At 43.8% G+C, this 19,116-nt stretch overlaps 1 protein-coding gene across 4 annotated transcripts in view; it reads left to right on the top strand.

Moving 5' to 3' along the window:
- Positions 1 to 19,116, top strand: part of PBX1 (PBX homeobox 1) — a 335,281-nt gene that overhangs the window by 27,812 nt on the left and 288,353 nt on the right. The gene's annotated exons all lie outside the window — the stretch shown is intronic.

Below are 19,116 nucleotides of genomic sequence, written 5' to 3'. Positions count from 1 at the left end.
TCCCATCCCTGGTTCCTTCTTCCCTCCCTTTGCTTTCTACAAGTCTACTGTGGCTTTATTAGGAATCCCTTTGGTTTAAGGGGGAAAAAAGAGAGACTGGCTGGAGGGGGAAGAAACCAGACTAGTTCTTGGCTGGAGCCCACAGCATGGGCCCAGAGAGTCATGCCCTGGCCTCTGTTTGCTTAAGCACATGCCCCTCACCCCCACCCCCACGGTGCCCCTTTTTTTTGTAAGGGGGCTGACAGAGACTCTTTCTACCCTCCTAACCTGTTCCCCCCCCCCCTTTTCAGTTGTTTAAAGAGAGTCTTTCCCTTTCTCTCTTTCTCTCTCTCTCTTTTTTTTTTTTTTTTTTGAGTTTTTCTTTTTTTTTTTGAGGCTTGAGCCCAGAGAGCAGTGAATTTCTCCTTGCTGGCCCCTCCTCTCCTCCCCAGCCCCCTCCCTGATGAAGAGTTCATCCAAAGTTCGCATCCAGACTCTGAACAAAGTGGCCCAGACCTTTTCCTGACTCCTCACCCTTTGTCCTCATCACTCAGTGACAGACAGGAATCAAAAGCTGAGGACCCAGCCGGGACAGGGCCATGGGGGAGGTGGGAGAAAGGAGAAGAGTTCCCATTAACTGGCCCGGCCCTTAACAACCGCGGGGAGGAGCAAGGTCCTGGGGGAGGAGGGGGAGGAGGGGAGGAAGGCGGAAGAAAGAGGGAGAGGGGGAGGAGGAGAGGAGGGGAAGGGGAGGGGGAAGAAAGAGGTGGTGGCCCCAGAAAGGATTTTTGTTTAAGTTTCCCCAGGCACACTGAGCATTCCCAAGTTATTTGCAGACAGTTTCATCTGGTTTCTGTTTGAGGAGAAGAGAGAATGGGATGATCCGTAAGGAGATGGGCCCGGCAGAGGGGGGAGAACGGGACAGGGAAAAAGATAGGGGGAGTGCGTTTTTCCTAAAGCTGGAAACATGGAAGTTTTCTGATCCTACCGTGAGAAAACAAATTCTCTGAGAGATCAGGGCTCACCTTTTGGAGGTGGATAACACTTTTCAGGACACGGGAGGACCATAGAGCAAATTACTTCTCCTCGAGTGCTAAATGATTCCCTGGTGCCCTGGAAAGAGCCCGTTTACCTCCGAAAGGTGAATTGTTTATTGCTGGCAAGTAGAATATTGGCTGTAATGCTGGCTCATCCATCCTCTTGCATCCCTGTGAGGTATTCAGGGTGGAGGTGATGCTATCCACCTGTCACTGCAGGAAGAGGGCTGACAGATGCCTTTCTGACTCCTGTTCCTGGGGTTTGAATTGTCAGGGAAGGAGGGGAAGTGACTTTTCCAAGGTCTTAGAGTGAGTGAGCCACTGACGGAGGTGGAATTAGATTTCTGTCCCAGTTACAATGCACTTGTTACTGGGAGAAACAAGTGTCTTAACTCTGATATGGAGCCTCATGGAGAAAGGCTGGTAGGAGAAATACCTCGGCCAGCTCTTAGGAAGGGAGAGGCCAAAAGGAGGATGCTTCTGTGGTTGTCCCAACCTCATTAGGTTTTTTCCTCTTAGTGCTTTGGGTCTCTGGGCTGTCTGCTCATTTGTACTGTCTGTCTCATGCATTCCTACCCGTGGTTCCCAGTGGTCACCATCTCCCATGCCTCCAAGGTCAGGTATGTGGCTGAGTTCAGGTAAACAAGCATGGGGCGGGGGGGGGGGGGGGGGGTGGGTGGGTGGGTGGTGTGTGTGTGTGAAAAATGAGGCCTGAGTTGGTGAGGAGGAAGTTAAAATTGTGAGATGCCATTTTTGGTGAGCCTTAATGCAGAAGACAGCAGTGTGAAATCCTGCTTGATGTTATGGCCAGAGATCTGTTGCTTTTTTTTTTCCTTTTTGATCTATTGCTTTTTGCTCCCCTAAATCTTCAAAATCATAGTGAACTCTGTGACTCCTAAAAGCAGATGCTGTCACCTAGCCCTTCACAGTTTGGATGATGGAGGGAATTGGGAATTCCTTCTGTTGGGGTGAATAGGGAATGGATCTAAGGCGTCAGGGCACTTGGGTTCTGTTTGTCCTTCTGGCTGTGGATTTATTATAATAAATTAATGGCTTCCAGGTGGTGTAGTGGTAAAGAATCTGCCTTCCAGGGCAGGAGACACAAGAGACGCGGGTTTGATTCCTGGGTCGGAAAGATCCCCTGGAGTAGGAAATGGCAACCCACTCCAGTGTTCTTGCCTGGAAAAATTCCATGGACAGAGGAACCTGGTGGGCTGCATGACTGAGGTCACAACGAGTCAGACAACCAAGCACAAAGGGGAGAGAGAAGCCAAATAAAGTATAAAAAAGATTCTTTGTGGCGATGTTGAGGTTTGGTGATATTAAAAACTTCTAGTACATGATTATTATTCAGGTTTTATGTGCCACAAATTATGCATAGTGTTTCTGTTCATGTATGTTATTTCATTTTAAAGTATATGACAATCTTATGAGGTGGAAGTAATTAACAAATAAGGAAATTGAGGCACAGGGTGATGAAAAATAACTTGCCTAACATTAGTAAATAGTTATTTGCATTATCACGGAAATACAGTGCATTTCCAGTGATTTTTTTTCTTTTTCTTTTTTTTTTAATAGAATAGCTGTGTTCACAGAGAGTTTTAGAATCAAAGGACTATGTTATTCACGAGAGTTCTGGATAACTTGGATACTGATTCATTGCAGGCTAAGTTGAGTGAAAGCTTACCTTTTCACAGATTAACAAAGGGGGGGTGCGTGCTTTCTAACTATATTAATCACATGATAGTGTTCATGGGAATATTTATCCTGCTTAGCAGAATAGACTTTCCAAAGATGTAGCTGTGGCATCTGCATCCAGTAAATGTTTTAGTTACTAATGATTCTTCCCAATTAGTTAAAAAGTATGTCAGTCATGGTGCTGCTTTCTTGGCAGCACTTTTTTTGACAATGAGTCTGTGTGCATATTTAAGTCATACAAGGACACTTCTTTTCACCATTTCCTAACCTAGGTTTTCTGTGGCAGAACATCCTTTTAGCATACAGGTGCGGATTTTCCTGGTCTACAAGTGAGGAAATGGGGAGATACATCCCTACCCTGGGCCAGAGAGGAACTTGGTGACAGGGTCTGCATTCCAACCTGGCGCTCCCGCATTTTCCTGGCTTCTTGTTTCTTGTGAGCTTGTCAAGGCCGTTTGCAAAGTTGGGGCCCTCCGTGAACAGGGGTGCTTGCTGCTGCAGTTAGATGAAGTCTAGACTTTCCCCCTCCCCTGTGGTACTCTTGGCAAGTTGACAGGTATAATTGATGAGTTATTCTAAGAATGCGATTCCTGAGTAACTCTAGAGTGGAGTGACTGTGTTTCTGAGTAGTTAATGTGGCTGGAGGGAAAGGCAGATGAAGGGGCTGGGGGCTGGGGAGCCGGAGGGGATGGGAAGGAGTGTCTTTGTTCCAGCCCAGGTGTGTTCCAAGACTGTGGTTCCGAGTGAGGGCGTTGGGGAGTCCTCGCACCCAGAGTCCCCTTAGGGCTCAGGGTTTCGGGAAGTCCGTGTGGCTTTCTAGTTTGCCTGCATGTGCGTCCTAGGAAGGGGAACAGAAACACTTCACTTTTAACTTGTATACTTCCACACCACCCTTCTCAGCTGAGTTGATGGGAACTCCCAGAGCAGCTTTCATTGTTTCCCATTGGTGTCATTGCTGACTGTCCAAAGTTCTGATCGTCCCTGGCTGGCCATTTAATTCTTCAGGGTTTGCAAAGTTGATGGTCTGTTGAGAAACAAAAGAAGTCAAGGCCATGGTTGTGATCATGGTTTCCCATTGCCCTTGAGGGTGAGCGGTGGCTGAGGGAGTTGGGTCTGGGCCTAGGAGCCCTCGGGCTTGGGTCTAGCCTGGCTCAGGGGGAATGAAAGAGATTGACATTGCTGGGATTGGCATGGCACCGCCACATGGTAAGTTGGAAAGCAGTCCAGGGTCTAAAGCCACAGGTGGTCAGCCTGGTGTCAGGCTTCGAATTCGGTCCCTGGGAGATCGCCCTCCTTCCCACCGTGCCATCACCTCTCCTGAGTGGAATCTGCAGCTTCCTGTGGCACACCCGTTCACTTACTCTCTTCCTGCCCCACTGGCCTGGCTGCTGATGAAGACGCCTCCTGGGTTTTCTTGTGAACACTCAGTTATGACAGGTTCCTTTTTCCCTCTCCTCACACTGGGAACTAGTATCTTCCTGGCATTCATAGCACACAATTCTTCTATTCTTTTGAAACCCAAACCACCATTTATAGACCCAGACACAATTATCTTGTTAGCGTTTGACTGGATGTGTTGCTATGATGGTAGCACGTCTATTCTCCAAATGATAAGTGGACCGCAGATTCTGGGACTACTTGAGAATTAATCTGCTTCTTTAAAGGTTAGAAATACTAAGTCTGCCCCCATGCTGCTGCTGCTGCTAAGTCGCTTCAGTCGTGTCCGACTCTCTGCGACCCCATAGACGGCAGCCCACCAGGCTCCCCCTTCCCTGGGATTCTCCAGGCAAGAACACTGGAGTGGGTTGCTGTTTCCTTCTCCAGTGCATGAAAGTGAAAAGTGAAAGTGAAGTCACTCAGTCGTGTCTGACTCCTAGCGACCCCATGGACTGCAGATCACCAGGCCCCTCCATCCATGGGATTTTCCAGGCAAGAGTACTGGAGTGGGTTGCCATTGCCTTCTCCAGTCTGCCCCATACTTACTTCCTATTTCTCCTGATGGAAGAGTTATCAGGTAGGGAGACATGGATGTGAATTTAAACTTCTGTGGTTACCAGCTGCGGTCCATGGGGTAAGTTACTTAATTTCTATTTTTTTTTTTTTAAATCTGTAAAAATGTGGTTATTTGGCTTAGCTCTAGAAACTTTGGGGAGGGTTAAAAAGTAATGAAATAATAGCCACTAGTTTGTAAAACTATTGCTTATTTTCTTTTTTTGCTTTCTAGCTTTCATTAGGTCAGAAACACTCTTTTCCCCGTGACCATGGTGCTTTTTACACCCAAAGCAGGCACTGACTAGGTTTCTTCCCTAGCTCTGAGTGATAGTTCTGGGTCTCTTGGCTTGTAAGAAGGTTATCTCCAGTTCTCTCAGGGTTCATCTGTGCCTAGAAGCTTGGTAACATCTAGGTTAGGCAGATGTTCTCCTCCTTTGAAAAATCTAGCTTTTCCCACTTTATCCTTCCTTTACTTCTGTTATTCCAGTTTGCTGGAAGTAATAAGTATAGTGTGATAATTGTAACAACTTAATTTGCATAGCACTGTCTTAATTTCAGATCATTTTTTTATTTCTTCTCACATCAAATGTGGCATTATCCCCATTTTAGAGTTAAGGAAATCAAGTCTCTGTGAAGAAAAAGATTTACATTCTCTTCTGCTGATAACTTGCTGTGAGGAAGTCGCTCAGAAGCACAAAATGAAACACAGATTGTTAAAGCTGCCAGAGGCTTTAGAGATCATCTCACCCAGCTCTGAGGAATAGAAAATTTAATGGAAAATTTGGGATTTGCAATTAGCATGTTAAAAAGGTCGAAAGGAACAGGTGAGATGAATTTTAAAAAGTATGTCTCAGGGACTTCCCTGGTGGTTCAGTGGCTAAGACTCTGCACTCCCAGTGCAGGGGGCCCAGGTTCTATCCCTGGTCGGGGAACTAGAGGCCACATGCTGCAACTAAAGATCTCACAGGCCACAATGGAGACCTGGTGCAGCCGAATAAAGAACAGTGTATCCCAATATATCCAAAATGTTATTTCAACTTATGAGCAATCAGTAATGAGATATTTTATATTCTTTTTGGTACCGTTTGCAACATTGTGTGTGTGTGTTTTACACTTCCAGCGCAGTTCAGATTAGCCACATTTCAAGTGTTCTGGCCGCATATGGCTAGTGGTTTACTTTATTGGTTAGTGTACAGCTAGCCTAACCATTTAATTTTGCAGATTAGGACAACGAGGCTCAGAATTATGATTAACTCATAAGTGGCAAAAATAAAACAAGTCTGCATCCTGAACTCGTTTCAACTCTACTGTCTGTACTTAACTGTTGTGAAGACCTGGCTTCTGCTGTAACTTTATATCTTGCCTCTTCTACTCCAGTTTGGTTTTAGAGAAGGCTCCCCCTGTTAACAGACTAAGACAGTGCATGCTTGTCCGCAGAGTAATACTGTAGTCTAGCCCATAGCAGGGGGATCTCTGTGATGCCTGAGCATGTCGTTGCTCTTGGGGAAGTGGGAGCCTTGTAGATTTCTTCTCAGTGGAACGGGGTCAGTGCTGCTCAGAACTTCCCTTACTTAACCCTGTAAACTTGGACTTGATTCTTCTGAAAATAAATAAATAAATAAATAAAAAATCCCTGGAAACCTAAGTGGCGCCCTTGGCAAATGGCACTGGTGAGCCAAGTGGGCAGTGCCAATAGGGCAATTTTCAGTCAGGTCCCACGGTGGCAAGCTAGCTGTAAAGCAGTTGAGGATGACATGAATGATGTTTCTTGAAGCTAAGACTGAGCAGCCTTAATGGAAAACAAGGTCAGTTACCTGCCTGGATGATGACTCGGAGAGCCTTTTTTTTTTGAAGGAGAAGAGGAGCCCTTTATTAATCACCGCTTTCGGCATGCTACGTGTGATTCGTTTGCTCGTTGTCACAACCCAGCTCAGCTCCACTTTCAGCAGTTGATCTCCAAACGGAGACGATCTTTGTATATCCACTGGCTTCTAGAAAACACCAGTGGGAAATCTTGTTTACAGTGATGATGGTTATGGTTATGATTATTGACAACCATTATTATAAACATCATTGTTATTTAGTGTTAATCAACAGCAGCATGAAAGGTGCTCTAAAGAAGGCAGAATTAGACCCTGTCCTTGCAAATGGGCTCATAAGGAAAAAATGACAGGAAGAGACACCCAGCCTGGGCTAGCTAGGAAAAATACATTCTAGGTAAATACAGCTGACAGAATAGCTCCAAAGGTTATAATTTTTAGGGCTTTGGTGGAGTTCTCTATGGCACCTTGAACACAGATTAGAGAAAGAGAAAGTAGAATTTCCCAGTAAAAGAAAGTCAGTTTCAGCCCAGTTTTACTGTTAGACCAAGTTATAAAGAACAAATACAAGGGAAAAGTTGGATGTGTTTTGTTTCATTGGCGCGCAGGTTTATTTTTATGATCCATTTTTGTTATATACTATTTGCATTTTTTAATGACTTTGAATATCATCAGAGTCATTATGGACCCGCCCATGATATGGGAGAAAATTGGAGCTAGTGGAAAGAGCATTTGTTTCTGGGACAGAAGCTTCTGTTTCATTTATCTTGATTTCAGATACAACATTTAACTTTCCAGCTTCAGACTCCTTATGTATAAAATAGGATACTAGTAACTACATGATGGGCATCCCCAGTGACTCAGCGGTAAAAAATCTGCCTGCACTGCAGGAGACGCAGGAAACATGGGTTTGATCCCTGTGTCGAGAAGATCCCCTGGAGTAGGGCATGGCAACCATTCTGGTATTTTGCTTGGAGAATCCCATGGACAGAGGAGTCTGGTGGGCTATAGCCCATCGGTTCTCAGAATCGGACATGACTGAAGCAACTTAGCATGTATGCATTGCAACTGCATGATAGCATTTTGACAATTCAGATGTTATTATTTCTACCTCTGTTATTCTACCTTGATTTTGTTTATCTACTAATTCTGATCTTAGTTCTTCTGTTGCTCAACTTCTCTTAAAAAATAATTATTATTATTATCTAGGAAGAAACTGGGCTTCCCTGATGGCTCAGTGGGTAAAAAGTCCGCCTGAAATGCAAGAGACACAGAGAAATGCAGGTTTGATCCTTGGGTTAGGAAGATCCCCTGGAGGAGGAAATGGTAACCCACTCCAGTATTCTTGTCTGAAAAGGCCCATGGACAGAGGAGCCTGGTAGGCTAGAGTCCAGAGGGTTGCAAAGAGTTGGACCACGACTGAGCCACTAAGCACGCAGGAGGAACCTGCGGCTCAGAGAAATTTAGTAACTTGGTTAAGGTCACACAGGTAACAAGTGGCATAGCTGGGATATAAGACTGGGCCTCCTGACTTGAATAAATGACTTACTTTCAGTTGTGTTCATTGCAGTCCTGGGCATTCAAGGAAAGCATGCTCAGGACACAGTTTTTGAGATAGGAGTTCTCGGTGATCTTTGTTTTGTTTCATAAATCGCTCAACACTAGTAATATTTCTTTAGAGTGATGGTTATTGCAGTTAAACCCTGTGTTTTTTTTTTTTTTTTTCTTTCTTTTTTCTTTGTTGCAGTTAAAAACTTTGGCAACATGATTTCAAGTCATGTTGACTCTCTGTATTACCAGTTATCTCACTTCTTAATCTAGGGTGGGTTTACATGGCCCCTGAGGGGGTACTGGGAAGAACCTCCTCTGCCCCTGTTTTGTTGAAAGAGTTGATGGTTATCTGAAAGGCTGTTCATCTTCTGAGAAAGTAGATAAAGGTTGATGGTTGGAAAATACAACATAGTTCTTTATGGCCTGGAACTATCATAATGGAGCTTTTGGCATGGCACAGAAATAATTGTCTACCATACTTCCAAATTTGTTGGCCAGAAAACAAGAATTTCTCAAATCTTTATATGGCCTTAAGAGGACCATCCTGGCTTTCCTGAAGGCTCTGTGTTAAAGAATCTGTCTACCATGCAGGAGATGCAGGTTCTATCCCTGGGTCGGGAAGATCCCCTGGAGTAGGAAATGACAACCCACTCTCTTGCCTGAAAAATCCCATGGACAGAAGAGCCTGGTGGGCTACAGTCCATGGGGTCGCAAAGAGTAGGACCCGATTGAGCGAGTGAACACACCACAGCAAAGAGGACCGTGACATCCTTTGGATGCCCCCCTGCTAGGATGCTTCTAAAGTTGTGACCTTGCTATGTACTTTTCCTCTAAGAATTCCTTAAGTTTCTATATTTTAGGACTTTACTGTTAAGAATGGATTTTTTATGGCCTTTTTGGGGAGTCTAGTGGCCATGTGGTACCTCAGAAGAGTTTGTAGCTTATAACTCTGGGCCCTCAAGAAGCCTTGGCCTTTAAAGAAATTGATCTGAATTGTTGCCAGATCTTTCTGTAGAGTTCCCAGTTCCTGGGCTTCTGGTTTTTGTTTGTTTGAGCTGACTGCTGAAATAAGAATATGTTTCCCTTTTTCTCTCTTTTCCTTTTTTTTCTTCTTTCCTCCCTTCCTACAGGGTGGTAGAGTCTCCAGCTGGTGAATTTCAGACTAGAGTTAGGTGGGGACAAAGGCATGTGGTAGAAAGCCTGAGTCATTGTCTTCACTCTGGCTTCTTCAGGTATTTCTCCCCTTGAGCCTGCCCAGATGCCTACCATACCCTCTTAGCACTAAAAGAGGCTTCTGTTGGAGGTGAACTAGTTTAATTCCTGGAGTTTTCTGATAACCAAACTAATGTCAAAGTGGAAGCAGAGTCTTTAACATATGGTAAAGACCTTGAAGAACCAGACCACAGTTGGTTTCGTCATCAATTCTTATCCTTTCTGCGCAGTAGGTTCTGCCCTTCCCAGTTCTGCCTCTGCCTCTTTTATTCTTCTTGACTTTTCGAAGGGCTTCCTGGGCAGCCACATTTTTCATAAAGAGTCTAAAATAGCTTGACATTTGTATAGTACCTTAGAGTTTACAGCACATTTCATTTATATGATCAGATTTGACCTTTAAAACCACCTGGAGGAAGGAAGGAGAGGTATCATTATCCTCCTTTCACCTAAAAAGAAATGGAGGCTCAAAAAGGTAAAGTGACTTGCCCTACATTATGCAACAGGTATGTGGCAGGGCTTGAATTTGAATCCTGGTCTGTGTCATTATCAGTTTCTCCCTGCTGATAGACCAAGCCATGTTTCTTTACACCAGATTCAATTTTCATCTCTTTTTCCTCCTGATTTTTCAGCAGAGTCAGCCATCCTAATCAATATGATTTCTTTTTAGCCCTTCCCATGTCTTCTACAGATCTCGTGTCCAATCCCAGTCTTTTACCTGTTCCTTGCTCACCTCTGCTGCCAACATGAACTCCAGTTTTCCCTAAATTGTGTGATTCTTACCTGATAGATTCTGAATTTGATCCCAGTCTCTACTGCTTGATCATTTCTCCCTTTTTTCTCTTTTGTCTTTCTTTAGGCAAGTCTGGAACTCCTGGCAAATATTTAGCTCATTATTATTATTTTTTACAGTAATCTCTTGTGAATATTTTGGCAGTGGCCTCTTCTTAATTGCAGTCCTCTCTGGGGAAGGGTTAATAGTTCAAACCCATCATTTTTCTTGCGAGGGTTGAGACTTACAGAAGTTGCCTGGAGTGAGACTGTCCCTCAGCATGGGGGGAGGGGCTCAGGCCTGGGATGGGGATGACTGGGAATCCAGTTGGGATACTGGTGATTGTCAGGACATGTGCCTTTTTCTTGCCCCTCTGTAGAAGAATTGCTTGGGGAAGCATAGACTCAGTGGGTTGCACCCTTCTAAAAGCCTATTGCGAAAGTTAAGAGTGGAAATAGCCTGATGTGTGTCCTTTTTCATTTTTTTTTCCTATTGGTTTGTTAAGAGCAGGCTTTGTACAAACTCCCTCCCCGCCAATTCGCCGCCCCCCGCCCCCACCGCTCCTGGCTTTTCTTAAAAGGCTTCTGTGTTCTTTTGAAACAAGCCAACAAAAGTTGAAGCCAGTGTGTGTTTGTGACTCAGACCTCAGGAGCAATACTTCTCCAAAGCAAATTTGAATTCAGAGCTTCCAGTTTGGGGGCGCTCAAATCATGCTGGCAATCTGAAGCACTTCTCCCAATATTGAGTACTTTCAATATGATGTTCCTACTTCTCAATTTAGTCTGTTGGACCTGACAATTGTGGGAAAATTTAGATAGAATATTTGAGTCAGGACTGTCCTAAAAAATCCAAGATACATTGTTGCTGTCATGTTCTACTGCTTTTTAAAGCTGCCTCTCCTGACACAAGAAGCAAAAAGGGAGTTTGGTACTTTCCTGTTGACTGGGACAGCATCATGCCTGTTGAAAGTAGCAGGACTTAACTAGTTAAAGCGCTGGGCTGATACACTCACCCACTGTGGGCTAGTTAATTTACTGTATCCCTTGACAACCGATTCCATCCTTAAAGTGGTCTCGCCTTTTCATAAATGTTCGCTTCTAGGGACACGGTGAACTTGGGAGATCAATGTCCACGTGAGACTGGAGTAATTCAAACAGATTACTTTTGGTGAGTCAGCAGTTACGATCATTACACCTGAGGAGTTGTTTCTATTCCATACAGATCAGAGAGCCCCCCTGCCCTCTTCAAAGCAGATGCAGAGGTGAATTTAAGCTTCATTATTCAATAGCAACCACTTCTAGGGCCCCTGGGCTAAGAAAACCTCTGCAGTTACAGTAAAATGAAGAAGAGAGAAGAGGAAGGTAACTTTATGTGTAGTTCTTTCTGAGACCTTTGACTGTGTGGTTAAGGAGGTTTTCCCTGGAAGCTGCATTTAAGTTCAGGTGGGCCAGTTGTAAAGATGACCAGAAGTTTACATTTGACGGAAGTGGGAAAAAGGACTTCAGCGTTGGGATTTGTATCTCACTAGGAAAAGGCAATGGCAACCCACTCCAGTACTCTTGCCTGGAAAATCCCACAGACGGAGGAGCCTGGTAGGCTGCAGTCCATGGGGTCACACAGAGTCGGACACGACTGAGCGACTTCACTTTCACGCATTGGAGAAGGAAATGGCAACCCACTCCAGTGTTCTTGCCTGGAGAATCCCAGGGACGGTGGAGCCTGGTGGCTGCCATCTATGGGGTCGCACAGAGCCGGACATGGCTGAAGTGGCTTAGCAGCAGCAGCAGTGGGAAAAGCACAGAAATACTGTTTCTGGAGGAAGTGAGAATGAGGGAGCCTTTGGACTTTTAAGTTGTGGTAGGAGAAGGTGGAGCTCAAGTCATCTGGAACAGGGCTGGGTGTGTCTCCACCTGAACCCTCCACCCCCAATTCCTGCCACCTGCCTCACTTGGAGCTTTCGCTTTCTTTCCCTGAGGGTCACATGGCTTGAAATGTTTGAGCTGGATATTTTGAAGATGAGACCCCTTAGCCTGTGGGATCCATTTTCCATAGAGCTCATTCTGGGGAGAGCAACTTGGCAAGGGAAGCCAGTTCGGACCAAACACTGCCCTTCGTTCCTTCCCAGGGCCTGGCTGAGTGCCGTGCCAACCTCCTTCCAGCCTTGCACCCTAGGTGGTGGGGATCCAGCTCCCTGGCACTGTGAAAGTGAATCCCCAGTGTTAATCCGTTTAGGTAAAGCTGTTGGTTCAAAGATAATCTGTTGAGCCTCCCTTTCCCCATTCTCCTCCTTCTGGAGCAGGAGAGGGAGTTCAGGTCTAATTCCAGGACTCTTGGGCTTTGGCTGATTGATGGTTCATAGTGGCCTTGGGAGAAAAGTCGCCTAACCAGTTCCCAGGCCCTGGTTAGTTATAACTATGCACTAGAAACAGAGCTTAGGGAAAGGCTTGCTGAAGGACTGCTGGAGGGTGCCACCCTTCAAGCCACCCTTCCCCCCTGAACTAGGTTTCAGTGTGTGCAGCTTGGGCTAACCTTTAGGGTTATGCTACATTCTCTGAATCCGTAAAATAAATGCTCTCTATTGGAGCACTCTAGGAAACTACCCAGCAATGATTGTTTTAGTGACATTATTTTACTTTATTCATTTCTATTTTATTCTTTTGATGTTCCTGTTTATTTAATTGCTTGAACAAGGATCCGGCTGCTTGGGAAGAGTCCCCATCTTTAGCTCTGTTCATAAAAGTGAAAAGTATTAGTCACTCAGTCATGTCTGACTCTTTGCGGCTCCATGGACTGTAGCCCACTGGGTTCCTCTGTCCTTGGAATTTTCTAGGCAAGAATATTGAAGTGGGTTGCCATTCAATCCCTTTTCCAGGAAATCTTCCCCACCCAGGTATTGAACCTGGGTCTCCTGCATTGCAGGTGGATTCTTTATCATTTGAGGCACCAGGGGAGCCACACATCCCACCAACCGCCCCCACCCCGACACAAAACCTCTATTTTCCCCCACAAACACCTGGGCACCCCAACCCTTCCCACTCCCCCCAGCTGCCGACTGGCTGTATTTTTCACTCCACCCTCACCCCGCACCCCATCCCTGAGAGACAAATATGCTAAATTGCTTGCCTACACGAAAGGGCTCTAGCCTTGGAGGGGAGCTCTCTAGGCATCTAATTTCTCTTAGATTTCTTTCTGTCCTCGGAGGTCCCCAAAGGTACTTGTAGAATGTTTGCCCTTAAACGGTTGTAAATTAGGGACTGAGAGTATGAAGCATTGATGAAGGCTTCGACTGGAACCAGTCTGCCTCCCCAGGCTGGCACATGTTTAGTCCTGAGAAGTTGTTTCTTTGCAGGCCTTGCGTTCCTTAGTATCAGGTTTCAGCTCCCCTTTCTTCTGTTTCTTCTTTTCTTCCACAACTTGTTTCCCTCCCCTACCTTCCCTATCTTCCATCTTTTCCCTTTCTTCCTCCAAACCCACTCTTCCCCCCACTAAGTTTTCTAAAAGGAACCACTAAGGATCAGACTGAAACTAATGAGGCCAGAAAAGCAGCGTTTATTTCTTTTCGAACATAAGGCAGGGGCAAAAGAGTTCATTCTTTTTTTTTTTTTTTTTTTCTATTTTTCCTTTTTACTCTTTGTGTTTGCTTTCTTTCTTTATCTTGAAGCCAAGTTCAGAATGGATACTTGCAGAAAAGTGGAATTTTGAATAGCTGCCTAAGGTAAACAGAATGTGGAGAAAGTTCAGCTTTGTCCCATGCTTGAAAAATTAAAATTAGAGAAGAATAATGTAACTCAACTCAGACCTCGAGGGACAGGCCAGAGGCAGCTAGGGGACCATCACAGTGCTAATATAGTTATACCTGGGTAAGGGAGAGTCACATTTTAAGCAGCTTCATTATGTGAAACTATGGATCATCAGAAATATATCCAAAGATGCACGAAGAGATCTTTGTGTAATTCAATGCAATACATGCTTTTAAGCAGCCGTATACAAGTTGTGCAAGGTAATGAAGTCTTTTTAGATAACAAATTCCTGAGTTTGCTCAAGGTGTGATTTCCTTGTCCTAAATCCATTTCTTCTCCAGTAGGGTACTTTTGACAGATTGTGTGGAGAATATCTACATATTCCTCTTCCTGGGATCAGTGTTTCCTGTCACATCTACTCAAAGGTCACTTTGAGGTGCTTTTTAATTTAGTCAGTATGAACTGTTCCCATGAGAGAATAACATGGTAATTGTAAAAAAATATTTTTATTTTGTTTATGTATCTGGCTGTGCCAAGGCTTAGTTTCCGCACACAGGGTTTTCATCTTCACTGCAGCGTGTGGGACTGCTGTGGCATGCGGGCTCTTCCTTGACTAGGGTTGAACCTGGGCTCCCTGCATTGAGAGTGTGGAGTCTTAGCCACTGGACCACCGGGGAAGGTCCCGGTAGTATAGTAATTTTAAGCACACACTGTTTCCCAGACATAGTGTAAAGCCCTTTGTTCATTATTTCACTAAAGCCTGTTATCATTTCCATTTTAGAAATGAAGAAACTGAGGGTTCCAGAAGCTATATGAATGGCATTAGACTGCTCTGAATAAAGCTGCTTGATTTCTTATCCACCAGTATTTGACCCTGATTGCACTGTGATCCTACCTGACTTCGGAGGCCATATCCACCCTGATACTTGTTCATTTGTTCACTCTTTGGTTATATGTATTGAGCACCTACTTTGTACTATGATGCTCTGTCATTCAGACCAGCAGTTGCTGATAACTGCTTGTCACAGGATCTAATGATTTAGCCTTGACAAGTCAAGAGTGGATGCGGCCTTTGCATTCTATCCCCCGAGTCCTTGCTGATGCTATCTGCTTATTACTGTGGCATCCATATGTAATAAATAACTTATCAGAATAGTCATAAAGGGCTTGGCAGACAAAATAAACTGCTGGAGAAGACTGCATTAAATTTTAATAGGAAGAATTCTAAGTAATAAGCTGAAAATGCGTCCTGGTATAGAGCTGAGCTGTTGCTCTGAGGCTTTCCCTATGACCTTGTTATGTCTAGGACTGATTTTTTTTTTTTTTTCCATTTATGAAATATTTCAGTTTTAGATAAACGGCCTTTGAAATTTCTTGTTCTGTTTCCCAAACAAATAAAAATAAAGAGGGAATGAAGGCAAGACAAACACCTTCCTTTATTCTTTAGAGGTAGAGTGCCTTCCATACATCAAGCAATGTGTTCATTGCTAGGAAGACATCAGTGATCACATTATAGATCCCGATCCTCAGGAACTTGTATTCTGAGGGGAAAGACAAGGAAATTGTTCTGGTTGAGGGTGTGAAATGCTGTGATGGGGTTACAGGTGGAGTATTATGGGAGTGTTTAGGTAGGTACTGCTCCATCTTGATGGTGATGAGGGCCATAGAATTTTCTTTGGATAGATGACATGTGAGTAGGGTGCTAAGAATGAAGGGGAGTGAGCCAGGTGGGGTGGATATAAGGGGTGGAGAGGAGCAGAGTGGAGGAAGGACATTTTTGTGAAAATGCTTTTGTTGTTTTGGAGAAAGATGACTTTTGGTCCTCTGACATTCTACAACAGAGCTTCCAAGACTGTCACAGAGTTGAGTTGTCCTAAAGCAGATGAACCAGTCTTTTGGAATGTGAGTTTAAGCCCCAAGGAACTCAAGTTTCATTTACTCTCGAATTTAGTTTTTCCTCTTCTTTCATGTTAGGCATAACCGTCTTATCAATTCCAACTCCAGTGTTTAAAATATTTGGTGATTTGTGAAAGCCTTCCCATTAAAAAAAAAAAAAACAGTTGATCAAGCATATAAATAATATAATTAAATTAATAAGTATGTGCTTAGTCGCTCAGTTGTGTCTGACTCCTTGTGACTCCATGGACCACCAGGTACCTCTATCCATGGGGCTTCTCCAAGCAAGAGTACTAGAGTAGATTGCCTTGCTCTCCTCCAGGGAATCCTCCCAACCCAGGGATCAAACCCAGGTCTCCGGTATTGCAGGCAGATTTTTTATCGTCTGAGCCACCAGGGAAGCCCAATAAATACATGTTAAGCATTTAAAGTTTAGGGTGCTGAGTTTAGATACTCGAGATTGCTCAAGGGACTATATAGCCAGTTCAAAGTAATAAACTTTTAAAGCTTACGTGAAGGGAATGATATGTATTTGCATACCAATGCCAATAAGTACTCTATTCAAAAAAAGTATGTCTGATGGTGCCTTTTTGTGGAAACAGTTTATTAACAATTAGTAATCATGTCTTATAAAGTTAAAAAATTTATTTTTCACTAAAATTCTTTAAATTCAGATACTTGTAGTAATTCATGCCTTCCCTCTAATCGCCCTGGACTGGGAAGATTAACTGTCATTGCACTGTGTTCTTTTAATAACAATAAACATGTGGATGATGGTGACTATGAAGAAGAGCATAGGCAGGGTGACACTAATTTCTTTCAGCTTTAAGGGATTTAAGTTATTTTTCATTATTCAAGAGTTATAATTTTTGTGTATATTTAAAACAAGTCTCATCTTCCATCTTCTCTAATAGGTAAGTTCTGTAATAAATTTATGATGTATGGTAATCTGATATTGTATCTGCTTACTGTCTGTGTTTCCCACTGGAATATAAAATCCTTGATAGCAGAGACTTTGTCTTATTGCTCTATTCTTAGCACCTAGAACATGCCTTGCCACATGGCAAAGACTTCCTATCTATTAAATAAATGAAACAGTTAATACTTTATTTGTACAAGGAAACAGATGATACTTGCAAAATTTGCATAAACTTGATTGCATAAACATCCTGCCTTATAAGTTTTTTGATGAGAGAGAAATTTCAGAATCTTATAAACTCATTCCTTAGTTAGGATGACATAACTAACTCTGCCATGAGGTATTGGGAAAGTATTCCCAGTGACCCTGGAGTTGGGTTTCTGGATGTTGAAGAATGCACAGGTGTAGGGGGGATCTGGGGTATATACCAGGCTGAATGTACATCATGGGCGGGGGCTTAGAGCCATATGACTTTTATTGCCAGAGACTTGGTCCATCACAGTGTCAGATTAGCCAAGCTCAGAATTTATAGTTTAGAAGACTTGAGACCTATTGAAGGATACCAGGAATATGAGAGGTGGAACAGAGGTGCTAAGGATGGGTAGGGGAAAGAGAGTTCATGAGTTAGGAGTTGAGTAACCTGTTGGTATTCAAGTGGATATGTAGGAGGCTTTTGGAAATACATATCTGAAGCTTTGGAAAGGCCTGGGCTAGGGACATAAATTTGGGTGTAATCAGCATATATATGGCAATTGAAGTTAAGAGAGGGAACATGATGATCCCAGAGAGCCTATACAGAATCAGAGAGGACCAGAGCAGGAGCAGAACCCCGAGAATGCCAAAGTATGGAAATTGGAAAGGGAGTGAGGAAAGGACTATCGGAGATATAGAAGAAAAACCTGGAGGGAGTGGCATCTTAAAAGGCAAGGCAAGTTTGAGAACCCTTAAGTTCATCCATATCATTGTGCCATGACCTTCTTTTGGGCTCTTAATATTTCTCTCTTAACATATACTGTGTTACATTTGTCTGTTTACTGCCTTTTCCCTGTTGAGGAGCTCCGTGAAAGCAGGGTTAAAATGTGCTTTGTCTTTGTGCCTAGGTCAGGAATGGCAAAGAGGTTTCATTTCCTATGCCAAAGCTGAGAATTCTGCGCCAAGTCCAGGATCTTCAGAGAAGCGCGCCTTAATCCATTAATGATTTCAGATATGGGTTCAGGATCAGAGAGCGGTGGCAGCCTGCCATGTCTTCTTCATCTCTGCATTAGGCACTCATTCATTCATTATTCAGCAACCATTTACTGAGCCTCCAGCATGTGCCAAGCACCGTGCCAGGCGCTCAATAAATGTTTATTGAATAAATGTAGAATGGTTAAAGGCTTGCAACGCAGCAGCCTTTACCAGCAGTGATAAAGAGACGTGACTGGGGTTGGGTAGCCTTTTGAGAATTGTGTGCCTGTTAATCCTACTCACTGGTGCAGAAGTGTACTAGTTAACCCAAAGTCCTTGTAAACGCAATGCCAGATGTCAATGATTTTAATACAAATACTGTTTGCTTTATAAGGATTTAACTTATTAGAGCACACTTGCATCTCACTTCATCTTTGCACGATTCCAACAAATGTGAGAGGTTAAATGTTGTTACCTCTGTTGGACAGATGAGGTAATAGAGGTGCATATTTCTGGAATGATTAACAAAGCCAAGACTGAAGCAAGAGTGGAAAACAGGTCTGACTTCCACTTCTAGCTCTTGGGATTATAGCAGAGGGGTTGACTTCTGTGATCAGATATCCAGGTCTGCTCGTAGGGCAGATGCCTCATTTTTCAGAGGGGTTTTCCCATGAAACCCCATGGGTGACAGGCAGCATTTGGGGTGGTGGGTAGGAGGAGGGAATACACTATGGGCGCCCAGAGGCTTTGTGGACTCCCAAGTCATGATTCATGATTCTTTCTCTGTAGCTAATTTTTGTTAAGTATAAGAATTCCAGGAATCTTTCAGGACTTGGGGGAGACTGCTCTCTCCTGAAATATAAAACATCTGCTCTGGGTCTCATTGGAGCTCCACTGTCTGGGGGGAAAAACAAGGGAAAAGAGTTGATATGAAACAGACATTTGTTTCAAACAATAAATCCCCCTTTTACTCATTAATGAGGAAATAAATTAGGGGACAGAGGTGTCAGACTTTTCAGTAGGCCTTTCTTAGCACTAATTTTTTTTTTTTTTTCTGAGAAAGTGAGACGTTCAGACCCAGAAACCAAAGTCTCTAAGAACACAAAGTTGAGGGGTTGATGGGATGTGGCCTTTCCTTATAACCCTGTCATACTTTAGCATGTTAGGCAGATTTTTTTTTTTTTTTTTTTGGATCAGTGCTTTCTTCCTGATAATCAGAGACATTATCCCTGAGGGGATAGAAGCTTGGCAGGACATGTATAAGGATCTAAAAAAATGTGGAGGTAGATCCCACCTGCATCCTTCCTTTCCTTTTCCATCCCCCCACCAAATTGCC

This window comes from Bos indicus x Bos taurus, chromosome 3 (genome assembly GCF_003369695.1).
Source record: "Bos indicus x Bos taurus breed Angus x Brahman F1 hybrid chromosome 3, Bos_hybrid_MaternalHap_v2.0, whole genome shotgun sequence".
Classification (NCBI taxonomy): domain Eukaryota; kingdom Metazoa; phylum Chordata; class Mammalia; order Artiodactyla; family Bovidae; genus Bos; species Bos indicus x Bos taurus.
The sequence above is the reverse complement of the archived record's forward strand: the minus strand, read 5'-3'. Positions and strand labels throughout refer to the sequence as shown.